General features: G+C 39.6%; 1 protein-coding gene across 1 annotated transcript in view; it reads right to left on the bottom strand.

Moving 5' to 3' along the window:
- KCNA10 (potassium voltage-gated channel subfamily A member 10) overlaps positions 1-11696 on the bottom strand; it is a 58229-nt gene extending 46533 nt beyond the window's left edge. The window contains exon 1 of the mRNA XM_063957304.1: positions 11608-11696. The gene's annotated coding sequence lies outside the window, so the exon portion shown is untranslated. The remainder of the gene's footprint in view (positions 1-11607) is intronic.
- Between the last annotated feature and the right edge of the window lie 1021 nt (positions 11697-12717).

Genomic DNA, 12717 nt, shown 5'->3' with positions numbered 1-12717 from the left:
AGTGCCAGCCAATACAGACAGGTCCCTGGGTTAATGACAGCACAAGTTAAGGGGTGGGTAAATGGCTGCATTCGGCAGAGTGGGAATTGGTGAGCAGCAGGTGGAAGAGCAACAGGAAGGAATTAGTGAGCGGGACAGACTAAGAGAAGTACACTGTAGTGATGGGAAATCTAGTTAATTCTGGTGACTAGTTCATTATGATCTAATTCACTCAAAAGATTAGTTCAAAAGACAGGGGTGGATTGGGATGGAAATCCAGCCCAAGAAATGTATAGAAACAGCCCTAATGGGGATGCAGTCTGTTGAGGGGGGCGGGATCCCTCATAGGGCCTGATTGTATGCAAATTCCTTGAGTGCTTTGCTGCAGTTGTGTCTGAGACCAGGGGCGTATTTGGAACTAAAAGTGGCCCTGTAAAATTTTGTAGAAGTGTCCTGACATGGGCAGCATAAGAGTTATAACATACCGTGTAGCCATGGCAGCATCACTGGATGGCAGAGTTGCTGTACTGTAGAGATGGAATAACAGAATGAATGGGGATAATGCAGTGTACGGAGTGTGGTGGGCTGCCTGTCATGTGGGGGGGGGGGGGGTCACATGAGAGCACACAAAACCGGCCCCACAGGCACGTCATCCTGCCAGGAATCTTCCTGGTGAGCCCTATGGCTATCTGCCCGTGTCAAAAGATTTGTTCATGTAGTTCATTTAGTTAATTGTTTCACTGTCTCTGAAACACTGCTGAGTGAAGTGATTGGAAACATAGAACTAGCCTAGAATAGTATAAATACAGTAGGCATTTCCACGACCAACTCATTGTATGAGTTATAGTCTTCTTGAAATGATCAGATATGTTTAATATGTCTGATCTTTTAATATCGTAAAAAACACTCACCTACAACAAACTTATAGTGACATGTTTAGCTCTGCAATGTTAATTAAATTTTCGTTATTTTTTATTTCCATAATACACAGTACATACCTCCCAACATGACCCCTCCAGAAGGAACAAGATGCTCTGTTTCTGGACTTTTCTCTTAATTTATGATTGCAGGCACCTGTGTTGAACAGGTTAATGGATAAGAAAGGTGTTTCAGCACAGGTGGCAATCACCTGCTCAGGAGCAGAGCATAGTGGGGGTGATGTATGAAAAAACGTCCTAACGGACGTTATGTGTCCAGGGGCGTATCACCACATTATCGTGGTGATACGCCCGCAGCCGCCGCCACAATGTATTATTGATGCCCCCGCCGATGTGGGAGGGCGTCACCCTACCTGTCCCGCGATAGCGCACCTTCCACATCGGCTGGGCTGGTAGCACTGCCGCTGGCTCTCTGCGCATGCGCCCTTTTGCCCTTCGCCCGGCTGGCGCCGTTAGTGGCCGGAGGCGCATGCGCGATTAGGCTGGGCGCTCGCCGGCACCGGATGTGTTAGGAAGGTCACAGAGGAGGAGGCGCTGGCGGGGACTATTGTCCACGATCAATAAAGTTTTAGTTTCAAACTTACAATAATAATTTAAAAAAAAACCATCCCTGAATGCTGCTGCCACACATATCACCTGGTCGGGGGAGGCGAACCGGACCTGCGGCTTCAGGAGACGATAAGGGACAGCAGTGGCAATCATACATTGCCTCTGCTCTTCGTCTCCCGTCCAGTACTGCGGGGAAGCGGTAAGTGGCGCGGGCGCGCGGTGGCCAGGGCATACGGTGCTAACACGCCGGTCATACATATGGATGCAGCGCTAAATGCTGCCTTAAGGTGCGCTGTGGTCAGCGGGAACCACAGCGCACTTTCACACATCTCCCTCTCTGTCCCTCCTGGAGATGTTGGGAGGTATGCAGAATACACGCAATACATATGTGTCCACATACATCTTTGCTATATCCCGCCATGTATGGCATGGTTTTGCATGCCATAGACTCAGAGATTTAGCCATGCCTTGTGATTTTTCTTCATTTGCTTCTTTAATATGTTACTGTATACATATTCTATTACAGCAAACAAAAATTTTAAAATCCATCCACTCACTATTCGTGAAAAACAGCTTTGCCGTGTTTTGCATGTTGTGCCAAATTGAGCAAAATGGCAAAGATGTAAGTGGACACATCTGTATATCACCTTTTTTGTATTGCAAAAATTGAGCACCATTGACAGCTGCAGTTGACCCAGGGCCACTCAGGATAATGAGAATCCAGTCGCACTGGGAGCCATGTCAACTGCAGCAATCACTGGGTCTTCGGAAAAGCAAGCATTCGGACAAGCATGCTTTTGGACAAGCATGCAGGAGGCATCCATTTACACAAGATGCTTCTTGCTGCTTTTGCATATTTTTGTACAGCAGCTGCATTCAAATACGTGGCTGCTGTAAGATCTACATTCACCTATGAAACTGTAATGTATAGTAATACCAGGACTAGAAGTCCCAGCATGCCCTGACTGCTTTGGGTGACAGGGGGAGGACACCAATGTTCTTTCTCACACAAGGCACCAAAATGTCTAGTTGTGGCTCTGGTCTGTAGTCAGTATTGGGAAAAACCAGGAGAATCCATATGACAACCAAAAATAAGAAATCAGATAACAATAAAACTGAAATATGAGGAGTAGACTACCTACTCTGTCATTTAAGTATAATGGACATGTCCTTATATAAATGTACAGGAGCCATCTCCTGAGATGGAGCCTTGTTTTGGAAAACCATTTACTATCACAAGTAGCTTCAAATTCTGGCAATAAAATAATATTGAGTCTGTAGTAAAAAAAAAAATATTGTAAAACAATAAATAAAGGCCAGCCAGAATGCAGGAATTCATCACACCAGCTCATATCCATTAACTCCTCCTTCCCCAAGGAGTCAGTGCCATTCTACTGCACTATACTCACAGGGATGTGCTGCTATCTGCATACATATTCTGTATGAAATATAATATACATTAAACCTAATAAACTCATTTGGATTACAGTATCATCTCTTTTCAGATGATACCCAAATTTACTGTACTTAATCTCTCCAGGTCACTGACTGTGATTCAGCCATTTCATCTTGGATGTCCTCTATCCAAACAAACAATCAAAAAACACTGAGCTAATAATATTCCCATCAGTCAACAGATGCAACCTTACTGATAACTTTAGGCGGGTACTCATGGAGAGATCATTGCTTAAATTCTAAACAATCTGACTAGATTGTTACCCCCCACAGCGATAGCGATGCACGGCCCTGCACATCACTATTGCCGGTGCTAGATTGGCCTGCATGCAGGCTCAATCTAGCACATCGCTCATTTCACTCACTGGGTGAATTGAGCGGCCCCCCATCCGTCCCTCTCGCTCAGCACACATCGCGCTGTGCTGATTGGAGGGAGAGATGTGTGCTGAGCGGTTTGTGTTAAAATCGCTCAGCACACATCTCTCCCATCAGTACTGGTCTTTAGTCTCGGTTAAAAGCACAACAATCAATCCTACTCCTCAAGCACATTGCCTAGGTGTCATCCTTGGGTTGTAGCTATTCTTTATTCCCATATCCAATCATCCCATTATAAACCATTCAATTATAAACATCTTAGAAATTTTTCCAGAATATGCTCATATCTCACACTAGACACCAACAATATCTCCTGAATTTACTATTGCAGCAGCGTTGTTAATGATCTTTCTCTAAACAGACTTTCATCTCTACAATCTATTTTGAATGTTGTGGCTAGACTGATTTACATTGTAAAATGTTCTGCTGTTGTCGCTTTTCTCTGTCAGTATCTTCCTTGTTTGCCTGTGTCTTATCAAATCCAATATAAAATACATCTACTGTTGTTGACATTAACAACACTACACCACATAAATATCGCAAAGTTCGAACCCTCTGCTTTCCACAAGATTTGCGTCTCTCATACACACTTGTTACCTGCTTCCATTCATGATTACAGGACCTTTTTCTGTCAGATTCCACTTTGTGGAATGTCATTCAAGTGTTCCCTGAAAACTCACCACTTAAGGCAAGCTTATCAAATTCCAGTACTAATCACTTAATCTCCATAAGGTATTCTACCCAATTACCTCCCCTCTAATATACATAACATTACATATGTTCTCTTTCTACACACACAAAACCCACTGCCCCCAGGCCAACATTTTTGAGTGACTAGATCACTTAGCCCACAATGAACATTTGCAATCTGGCTGGACAATTTACAATATGTACTGTACAATTATACTGTTCATCTATCCTTCCACTTAACTGGCATGGTCAGATTTCATGCAACTGCGCCGTCCCACCCTGTCCCCCCATTTTTGACGAGGAGATCCGTTCTGCAGATGTGCATAGTATAATGTTTAAATATTTTAAAAAATACTTTTTCAACTTTATTAAATAAAATATATTTTAAAAAACAATGTTGTTAACGCTTTTGAAGGGAAAAATCGTCAGTTAAGTGGTTAATTAAACTGTAGATTGTAAGCTTGCAAGTGGCTCCTGTTACCTCTTTTTCTGTTTGTCATTACTGTTTTGATCCTAACTGTAAAGCACAATAGAATATACTGGTGCTGTGTAAGTAAACATTTTATTATTATTATTATTATTATTATTATTAATAATAATAATAATAATAGTAATAATAATAATAATAATAATAATAATAATAATAATAATAATAATCTTCTGAAGAAATTACCAGAAGGTGAAGAAACAGGCCTGGTGTTTGCATATAATGAACTTTGTTATTTCATAGCACTGAAATTTCTCTTTGCTGTGTTCTTGCCAAAAAAAAAAAAAAGATGCTCAGTGCTTCCTCCTATTTAAGAAGAGGGAAACCACAAAATAATCATAGGTTTCCCCGGTGTTCCCTCATATTGCATTGCAGACCAATACAGGTGTGTCCTCATACACTGAGGTTCAAACTATGCCAAATAGCACCTCTAAGCACTCAAGGTCCCAGGGCGACTCGGCTACGCTGAGTGTCTTCCTCCCTCAAAATGTGCATTTTATTTGCCTAACTAAAACAACTTGGAGTGACAAAGCAACATTACTGGCTTGTACTGATCAATTTGATGTGCTACCTTTGTATATATGTGAGTGACTGAGTCTGAGGGGTCTATTCATGATGAGTCTGAGAGGTCTATGTATTTGCATCAATTTAGTTAATGTGATGGATAGATTAGTTTAGAGAGTGTAAACTATTCAGTGTAGTTAAAATATTTATTTTATTTGTAGAGAATGTCTTAATGTGACATTGAGAATGGTTTAATTTGGGGGATTTTGGCATATTCCTCTCATGTGACAGAGGGCTGAACACATTTTGCAGATTCCTTTAAACCAGATAGTAGTAGCCAATTAGACATTGATGACTTCACTCAATGACCAATGACTGTAGCCTTCGGGTATTCAATTTTGTGTTTAACGGTCTAAATCACTCATCTACTAACATATGATTTTTTACATAATTTAAAAAAAAAACATCTGTTAGTAAATATGTAATTTAGACCCTGAAATACAAAATTGACCAAACATCAACCAGAGATTGACCAAAAATTGGCCCAGATCGGTTTTTAGTAAATATACCCTAAATCCCACATTTACTAACAGATAATTTTTGACATATTTTTTTTAAAAGGCTATTAAAAAAAATCATCTGTTAGTAAATGTGAGATTTAGACCCTGAAACACAAAATTGATCCAAAATCGACCCAACATCGACCAAAAATCAATCAACATCAACCCAAATCAACTTTTAGTAAATATACCCCCTTGTGTCTAAAATGAATGGTCCTGAATAGAGCATCTGTAAATAAATTTAGTAGGAGTCTGTAAAGGTGGCTTAAATACTTTATATGCTTTTACATTTCTGTGACAATCGCTCGGACATGGCAGCAAGTAGATAAAAAGCCAGTAAAAGCTATCAAGCTGGCTGTATAAATTGCCTAGAGTGCAGCACATTTAAATGATTCCAAATTTAATTGAAGGTCTATTGTGAGTAAATTTGTACAGGTGAAAATGGTTAAAATTAAAACAGTAACACAATAAAAATCCTGTATGCAGATCACAGTCGATGACAATGATAACATTTGGGGGTGAATTCAAATGTTTGAAAAGTCAGTTGGGTGTCTGTTTTTTCCTGTCTTATAGACAGGGAAAAACAGACACCCAACCGACTTTTAAAACATTTGAATTCCCCCCATATTGCTTTTTTTTATCATATACACATCCTGGAAACTATGTACAGTTCAAAACTTAACATTTCAAAACTGAAAGCAGGTAGGTTACTTCTTGGAGTAAAATAGTTGATTTTTAAAAAAAATCTTTTGTACAATATACTGTATAGCAACTTTTCTCCTGCATTTGAATTTCCTCATCCTCATCCAGCACCAGTAATGAGATTTTGACTCAATATGCCAGTGGTTCCCAAACTTTTTGGAACCACAGCACCCTAGAATGATAGAATTTATTTCACGGCACCCCTAGCCCAGAATTTTCTTGTTGGGAAATATTTTTTTTTAAATGAAGTAAATTGTGTTTATACATCATCCTTAGGCTCAGTTATGTGGTGAGAGACAGGATTCACTTTTGCTTGTCCACATATTTCATGATTGGAAGACACAAGCACTGGTTTTGTCTACAACATTAACTAAAAATAATTTGAACTGGTCCGACTTAGATCACCCCTGCAAGTGCCCTGAGGCACCCCAGGTCACCCAGTTTGGGAACCACTACCATATACATACAAAAATATAAAATGCAACATTTACACTGCATACACCTGAAGGAAGAAATTTAGGGCTGCTAGATAATGCTTTATGTCATATAATATTTTTTTTTCTCCAGAATTTTCAAATGTGTGTTTGGTATTCCCTGGAAAGTAGCAGCTACGCTATATAATCTGTATAATATTTTCTTGAATTAATCAACCAAATAAAAGTGTTTTTACATAATACATGTTTCATTGTCTACTGTGATAAAACTTACTGAGCATCTGAGCATCTTTGAAATATATGTATTACAAAGTGTATACCCATAGGCTGTATATACTTACATTTGCAAATATTTAGGGGTATATGCAATTGCGGTCGAATTCCGGGTGGAATTCGACCGTTTTTAAATTCGACACAATTCGACCGTCGAATTCCGGCAGGTTGGTGCCGGAATTCGACATTTTCAATAAAAAACGAATTTGACAGTCCCACTGTCGAAAAACGGGCGATTTGACGGATTTTGATCCGATTTTTAAAAATGGTCAAAAAACGGTAAAAAACCCGAAAAAAAATTGTGTGGGGTTTCCCCTCCTAAGCATAACCAGCCTCGGGCTCTTTGAGTCGGTCCTGGTTGCCAAAATACGGGGAAAAAATGACAGGGGACCCCCCGTATTTTAACAACCAGCACCGGGCTCTGCGCCTGGTCCTGGTGCAAAAAATATGGGGGACAAAAAGAGTAGGGGTCCCCCGTATTTTTTGTACCAGCACCGGGCTCCACTAGCTGGACAGATAATGCCACAGCCGGGGGTCACTTTTATACAGCGCCCTGTGGCCGTGGCATTAAATACCCAACTAGTCACCCCTGGCCGGGGTACCCTGGAGGCGTGGGGACCCCTTCAATCAAGGGGTCCCCCACCAGCCACCCAAGGGCCAGGGGTGAAGCCCAAGGCTGTCCCCCCCATCCAAGGGCTGCGGATGGGGGGCTGATAGCCTTGTTGAAAATGTAAGAATATTGTTTTTTGCAGAAGAACTACAAGTCCCAGCAAGCCTCCCCGCAAGCCGGTACTTGGATAACCACAAGTACCAGCATGCGGGGGGAAACGGGCCCGCTGGTACCTGTAGTTCTACTGCAAAAAACATACCCATATAAAAACAGGACACAGACACTGTGAAAGTATAACTTTATTACATACATGCCGACACACATACTTACCTATGTTGACACGCCGACTCTGGCCTCGTCTCCAATGTTGACGTCCGGGGTACCAGAAAATAATATTATACTCACCTGATCCAGTGTCCAGTTCTTTTATTGTAATCCACGTACTTGGCAAAACAAAAAAACGCATTTACCCGAACCAGACGGACTGAAAGGGGTCCCATGTTTACACATGGGACCCCTTTCCCCGAATGCAGAGACCCCCCGTGACTCCTGTCACAGAAGGTCCCTTCAGCCAATCAGGAAGAGCCACATCGTGGCACTCTCTTGATTGGCTTTGCGCATCTGAGCTGGCAGACAGCGCATCGCACAGCTCCCTCCATTAGTTTCAATGGTGGGAACTTTGCGGTCAGCGGTGGGGTTACCCGCAGTCAGCTGCTGACCGCGGTGACCTCACCGCTGACCGCAAAGTTCCCACCATTGAAGATAATGGAGGTGGCTGTGCGATGCGCGTCTGACAGCTCCGACGCGCATACAGCCAATCAGGAGAGTGCCACGAAGTGGCGCTTCCTGATTGGCTGAAGGGACCCTCTGTGACAGGAGTCACGGGGGGGTCTCTGAATTCGGGGAAAGGGGTTCCATGTTTAAACATGGGACCCCTTTCAGTCCGTCTGGTTCGGGTAAATGCGTTTTTTTGTTTTGCCAAGTACGTGGATTATAATAAAAGAACTGGACACTGGATCAGGTGAGTATAATTTTATTTTCAGGTACCCCGGACGTCGACATTGGAGACGAGACCAGAGTCGGCATGTCAACATAGGTAAGTATGTGTGTCGGCATGTATGTAATAAAGTTATACTTTCACGGTGTCTGTGTCCTGTTTTTATTTGGGTATTTTTTTTGCAGTAGAACTACAGGTACCAGCGGGCCCGTTTCCCCCCCCGCGCATGCTGGTACTTGTGGTTCTCCAAGTACCGGCTTGCGGGGGAGGCTTGCTGGGACTTGTAGTTCTTCTGCAAAAAACAATATTCTTACATTTTCAACAAGGCTATCAGCCCCCCATCCGCAGCCCTTGGATGGGGGGACAGCCTCGGGCTTCACCCCTGGCCCTTGGGTGGCTGGGGAGGACCCCTTGATTGAAGGGGTCCCCACTCCTCCAGGGTACCCCGGCCAGGGGTGACTAGTTGGGTATTTAATGCCACGGCCGCAGGGCGCTGGATAAAAGTGACCCCCGGCTGTGGCATTATCTGTCCAGCTAGTGGAGCCCGGTGCTGGTACAAAAAATACGGGGGACCCCTACTCTTTTTGTCCCCCGTATTTTTTGCACCAGGACCAGGCGCAGAGCCCGGTGCTGGTTGTTAAAATACGGGGGATCCCCTGTCATTTTTTTCCTGTATTTTGGCAACCAGGACCGGCTCAAAGAGCCCGAGGCTGGCTATGCTTAGGAGGGGGGACCCCACGCATTTTTTTTTCTGATTTTTACACCATTCCATAAAAAAATAAATATATATATATATAAATAATACTTGTGCCTCCTAAATAGACAAACCAAGTACCTAATCCCTTCTAATATAAATAGATATGCTATTACCAATAAAAAAAAAACATGTTTTTAATTTTTTTTATTAGATTCCGCCAGCAAAGTGTGGCAGATTGAAAATGATGAATTTACTGTCTAAAAGCACTGTTGTCGAATTTACAATCTTCAATTGAATATACTTTTGTTGAAATGCCGCATTTGTACCATTGCAGAAATGTCGAATTTGACAAATGTCGAATTTCAAAAAGTCGAATTTGGAATGGCTGTTTTTTTGGCGAAAAGTACTGTATTGCATTGTCGAATTATTTTTTTTGCCGAAAATGTCCCGTTTTTCGACATTTTCGGGAATTCGACCGCAATTGCATTTACCCCATAGTGTTTTAAAGTGACATTACTATCAGTGCTTTGTGATGTATGACAATGCAAGTACTACAGCATAGTATATGTCACCAATAAGTTATTTGTCTCTTTGAGACCGTTTGCATATACATTAAAATCCCCAAAACAAAAATACATTTGTGTGTGTGTGTGTTTACTATATATATATATATATATATATATATATATATATATATATATATAAAATGAGTGGCTGCGAGAGGTGGCAAATATACTTCCTTCTTCAGAGTGCGAATATATACATACATACTATGTATATGCATACAAATCTATCTATCTATCTATCTATCTATCTATCTATCTATCTATCTTTCTATCTATCTATCCTTATGTGTTTATTTATAAAGTGTATATATATATAATGGGGGGATAAGGGTACCGGCGACTATTGTTGGTTAAAAGAACATATACTAAAACTTATAATTTATGAGCCAAAAAATATAAAATTAAACAGACAGTTTTTAATAATAATAATGCATAAAAAATGGGATAAAACATAAAAGTTTGCTAAATATTGAAAAAACATAAAGTTCAGATAAGGAGTTATAACGTAACTTAAAATAGGCAAGGGGTTCCCTGCAGTGACCCCCTTGCCTATTTTAAGTTAAGTTATAACTCCTTATCTGACCTTTATGTTTTTATCAATATTTTGCAAACTTTTATGTTTTATCCCATTTTTTATGCATTATTATTATTAAAAACTGTCTGTTTAATTTTATATTTTTTGGCTCATAAATTATAAGTTTTAGTATATGTTCTTTTAACCAACAATAGTCGCCGGTACCCTTATCCCCCCATTATATACTTTCTTCAGCAGTACTGTACCAGTGTTGCAATCTTAAGGGGTGGCAGACACCTCTAATGAGGTTTTGTGTGTTTTTAGCATTTTTTTGTAAACTTTTCATTACTGAGATCATATCCCACAAGTGGCGCTGTATCACTTTGCTACACACATATATATATATATATATATATATATATATATATATGTATACATATACATATACACACACACACATATATAAACACACACAAATATGCAGATAGATGTAAACTGTATATATATATATATATATATATATATATACACACACACACACACACTGTATATACACTCTTCACATCCTACGTCCTACCCCCAAACTACCCACTACAGTAGGTCTTGGCAGATGTAGTTACCTGCAGGTACCACTTAGTTGCTACAAGGTTTTCATTGCAACACTTTATACTACAGACAAGCTGACTAGTTTAATTGTTATCCAAACATATAACAGTAGAAAAAGGAAATGGTATTGATATTATATTTGACACACAAAAAAACTAATCAGTAACATATTGCATTTACAGTCCTATAGGGAATGACCTCTCCTGATGTAGAAGACACAGAAATAAAAATTACTGTATCCTTGAAAAATGTAAAAATTTTCTGTACATGTGTTTTTATATTGCATTTATAGTTAAACAAGATAAATCCTGCTTGAAAACAATGTTATTATGATTAATATTGTCTGTTTCTTGCCTAAACGTTTATTTTTCATATTTATTTATTTTTAGGAAATTTTCTTTTTCCTTTTAGATACATAACATAACTTTTAAGATTGCCCAAAATGCTGTTACATTAATGTCTTGCATCAAAATTCTGTTTGTTTCACATATACCATCTAAAAATGAGTTTAGTTACCAAATATACTGTAAAATGCTGCTGATATCTCTAGACATTGAAGAACTGCTTCAGCACTTTATCAGTGCTCCAAAGTCATTACTGTTAAATAGGTATAATTACCACATATTTTGAAATATACTGTACAATGAAAAAAATACATCTTTACCACTTACCTAAATGTCTATGATCTTCTGGTTTTTAGAAATTGGATCTGTGGAATATTCACACTAAGGCTTTTCAGAGCACTGACACGACTCTAGTTAAGTAGTAGACTGAAGATCAAAATGTGTTTGACTCCACCAAGACTCAGATTCAGAAATCCTACCCTTGAGTGAAACTCTATCTTGCTTTGTTGTATCCATTCTCGGAGTGCTGCACACATCCAGGTAAAAGTCTTGGGTCTTATTTAAAGGGAAATGGGTTCCAGTCCCAAAGGTTTAACAGAATGTACAGCCTGGTGTTCAAATACAAGAATTACTTTGGACTGAAGTAATTACAGTGCACTCCTATCACAACTGTTCAGTGGTGCACAAAGGGTCTACACTGAGACACAACATGATGTAAAGCATTACTCATTCAGGCAGTATTTGATCTGGAATCAGATTTGATCTTGATTCTCTACTTGGGGTTAATATATTTTTAATGAGGGAGCAAAACTAAGCCTGAATAATATATATATTTTAATAGTTCTTTAACTTTACAACCGACAAGAAAACAGTTTGCTTTAGTTTCTCTGTTTATTTTTTTCTTTACCTTTTTCCAATCCAACATATTTTTGTTGTTTTTTTATTGTAACCTTACATTGCCAAGGTATCTATAAAACTGTTCAGAAAACATTTTATTAAGTCCTGTGGTCTGAACGGTAAAATACCAAATATGTTTTAGATATTTTCCATGTAATCATATTGCTAAATAGCGATTTTAATAAATCCTGTTTGAACTTAATGACATTACTGCTAACATACTGCAGGGGATTACTCAGTGTTGTTAGCAAACCAAAAAAGTTGGCAATTGGGCAAAAGCATGTTTTACTTCAGGTGGGGCAGATATAACATGTGCAGAGAGAGTTAGATTTGGGTGTGGTGTATTCAAACTGAAATCTTAATTGCAGTCTAAAAATAAAGCAGCCAGTATTTACCCTGCACAGAAACAATATAACCCTCCCAAATCTAAATTTCTCTGCACATGTTACATCTGCCCGACCAGCAGTGCAACATGGTTTTGCCCAATTTCTAACTTTTTTGATTTGCTAATAAAAATGCTATGCTATTTAGTTTTTCTCA

Source organism: Pseudophryne corroboree, chromosome 2, assembly GCF_028390025.1.
Source record: "Pseudophryne corroboree isolate aPseCor3 chromosome 2, aPseCor3.hap2, whole genome shotgun sequence".
Classification (NCBI taxonomy): Eukaryota; Metazoa; Chordata; class Amphibia; order Anura; family Myobatrachidae; genus Pseudophryne; species Pseudophryne corroboree.
This window is presented reverse-complemented; position numbering and strand designations above follow the sequence as displayed.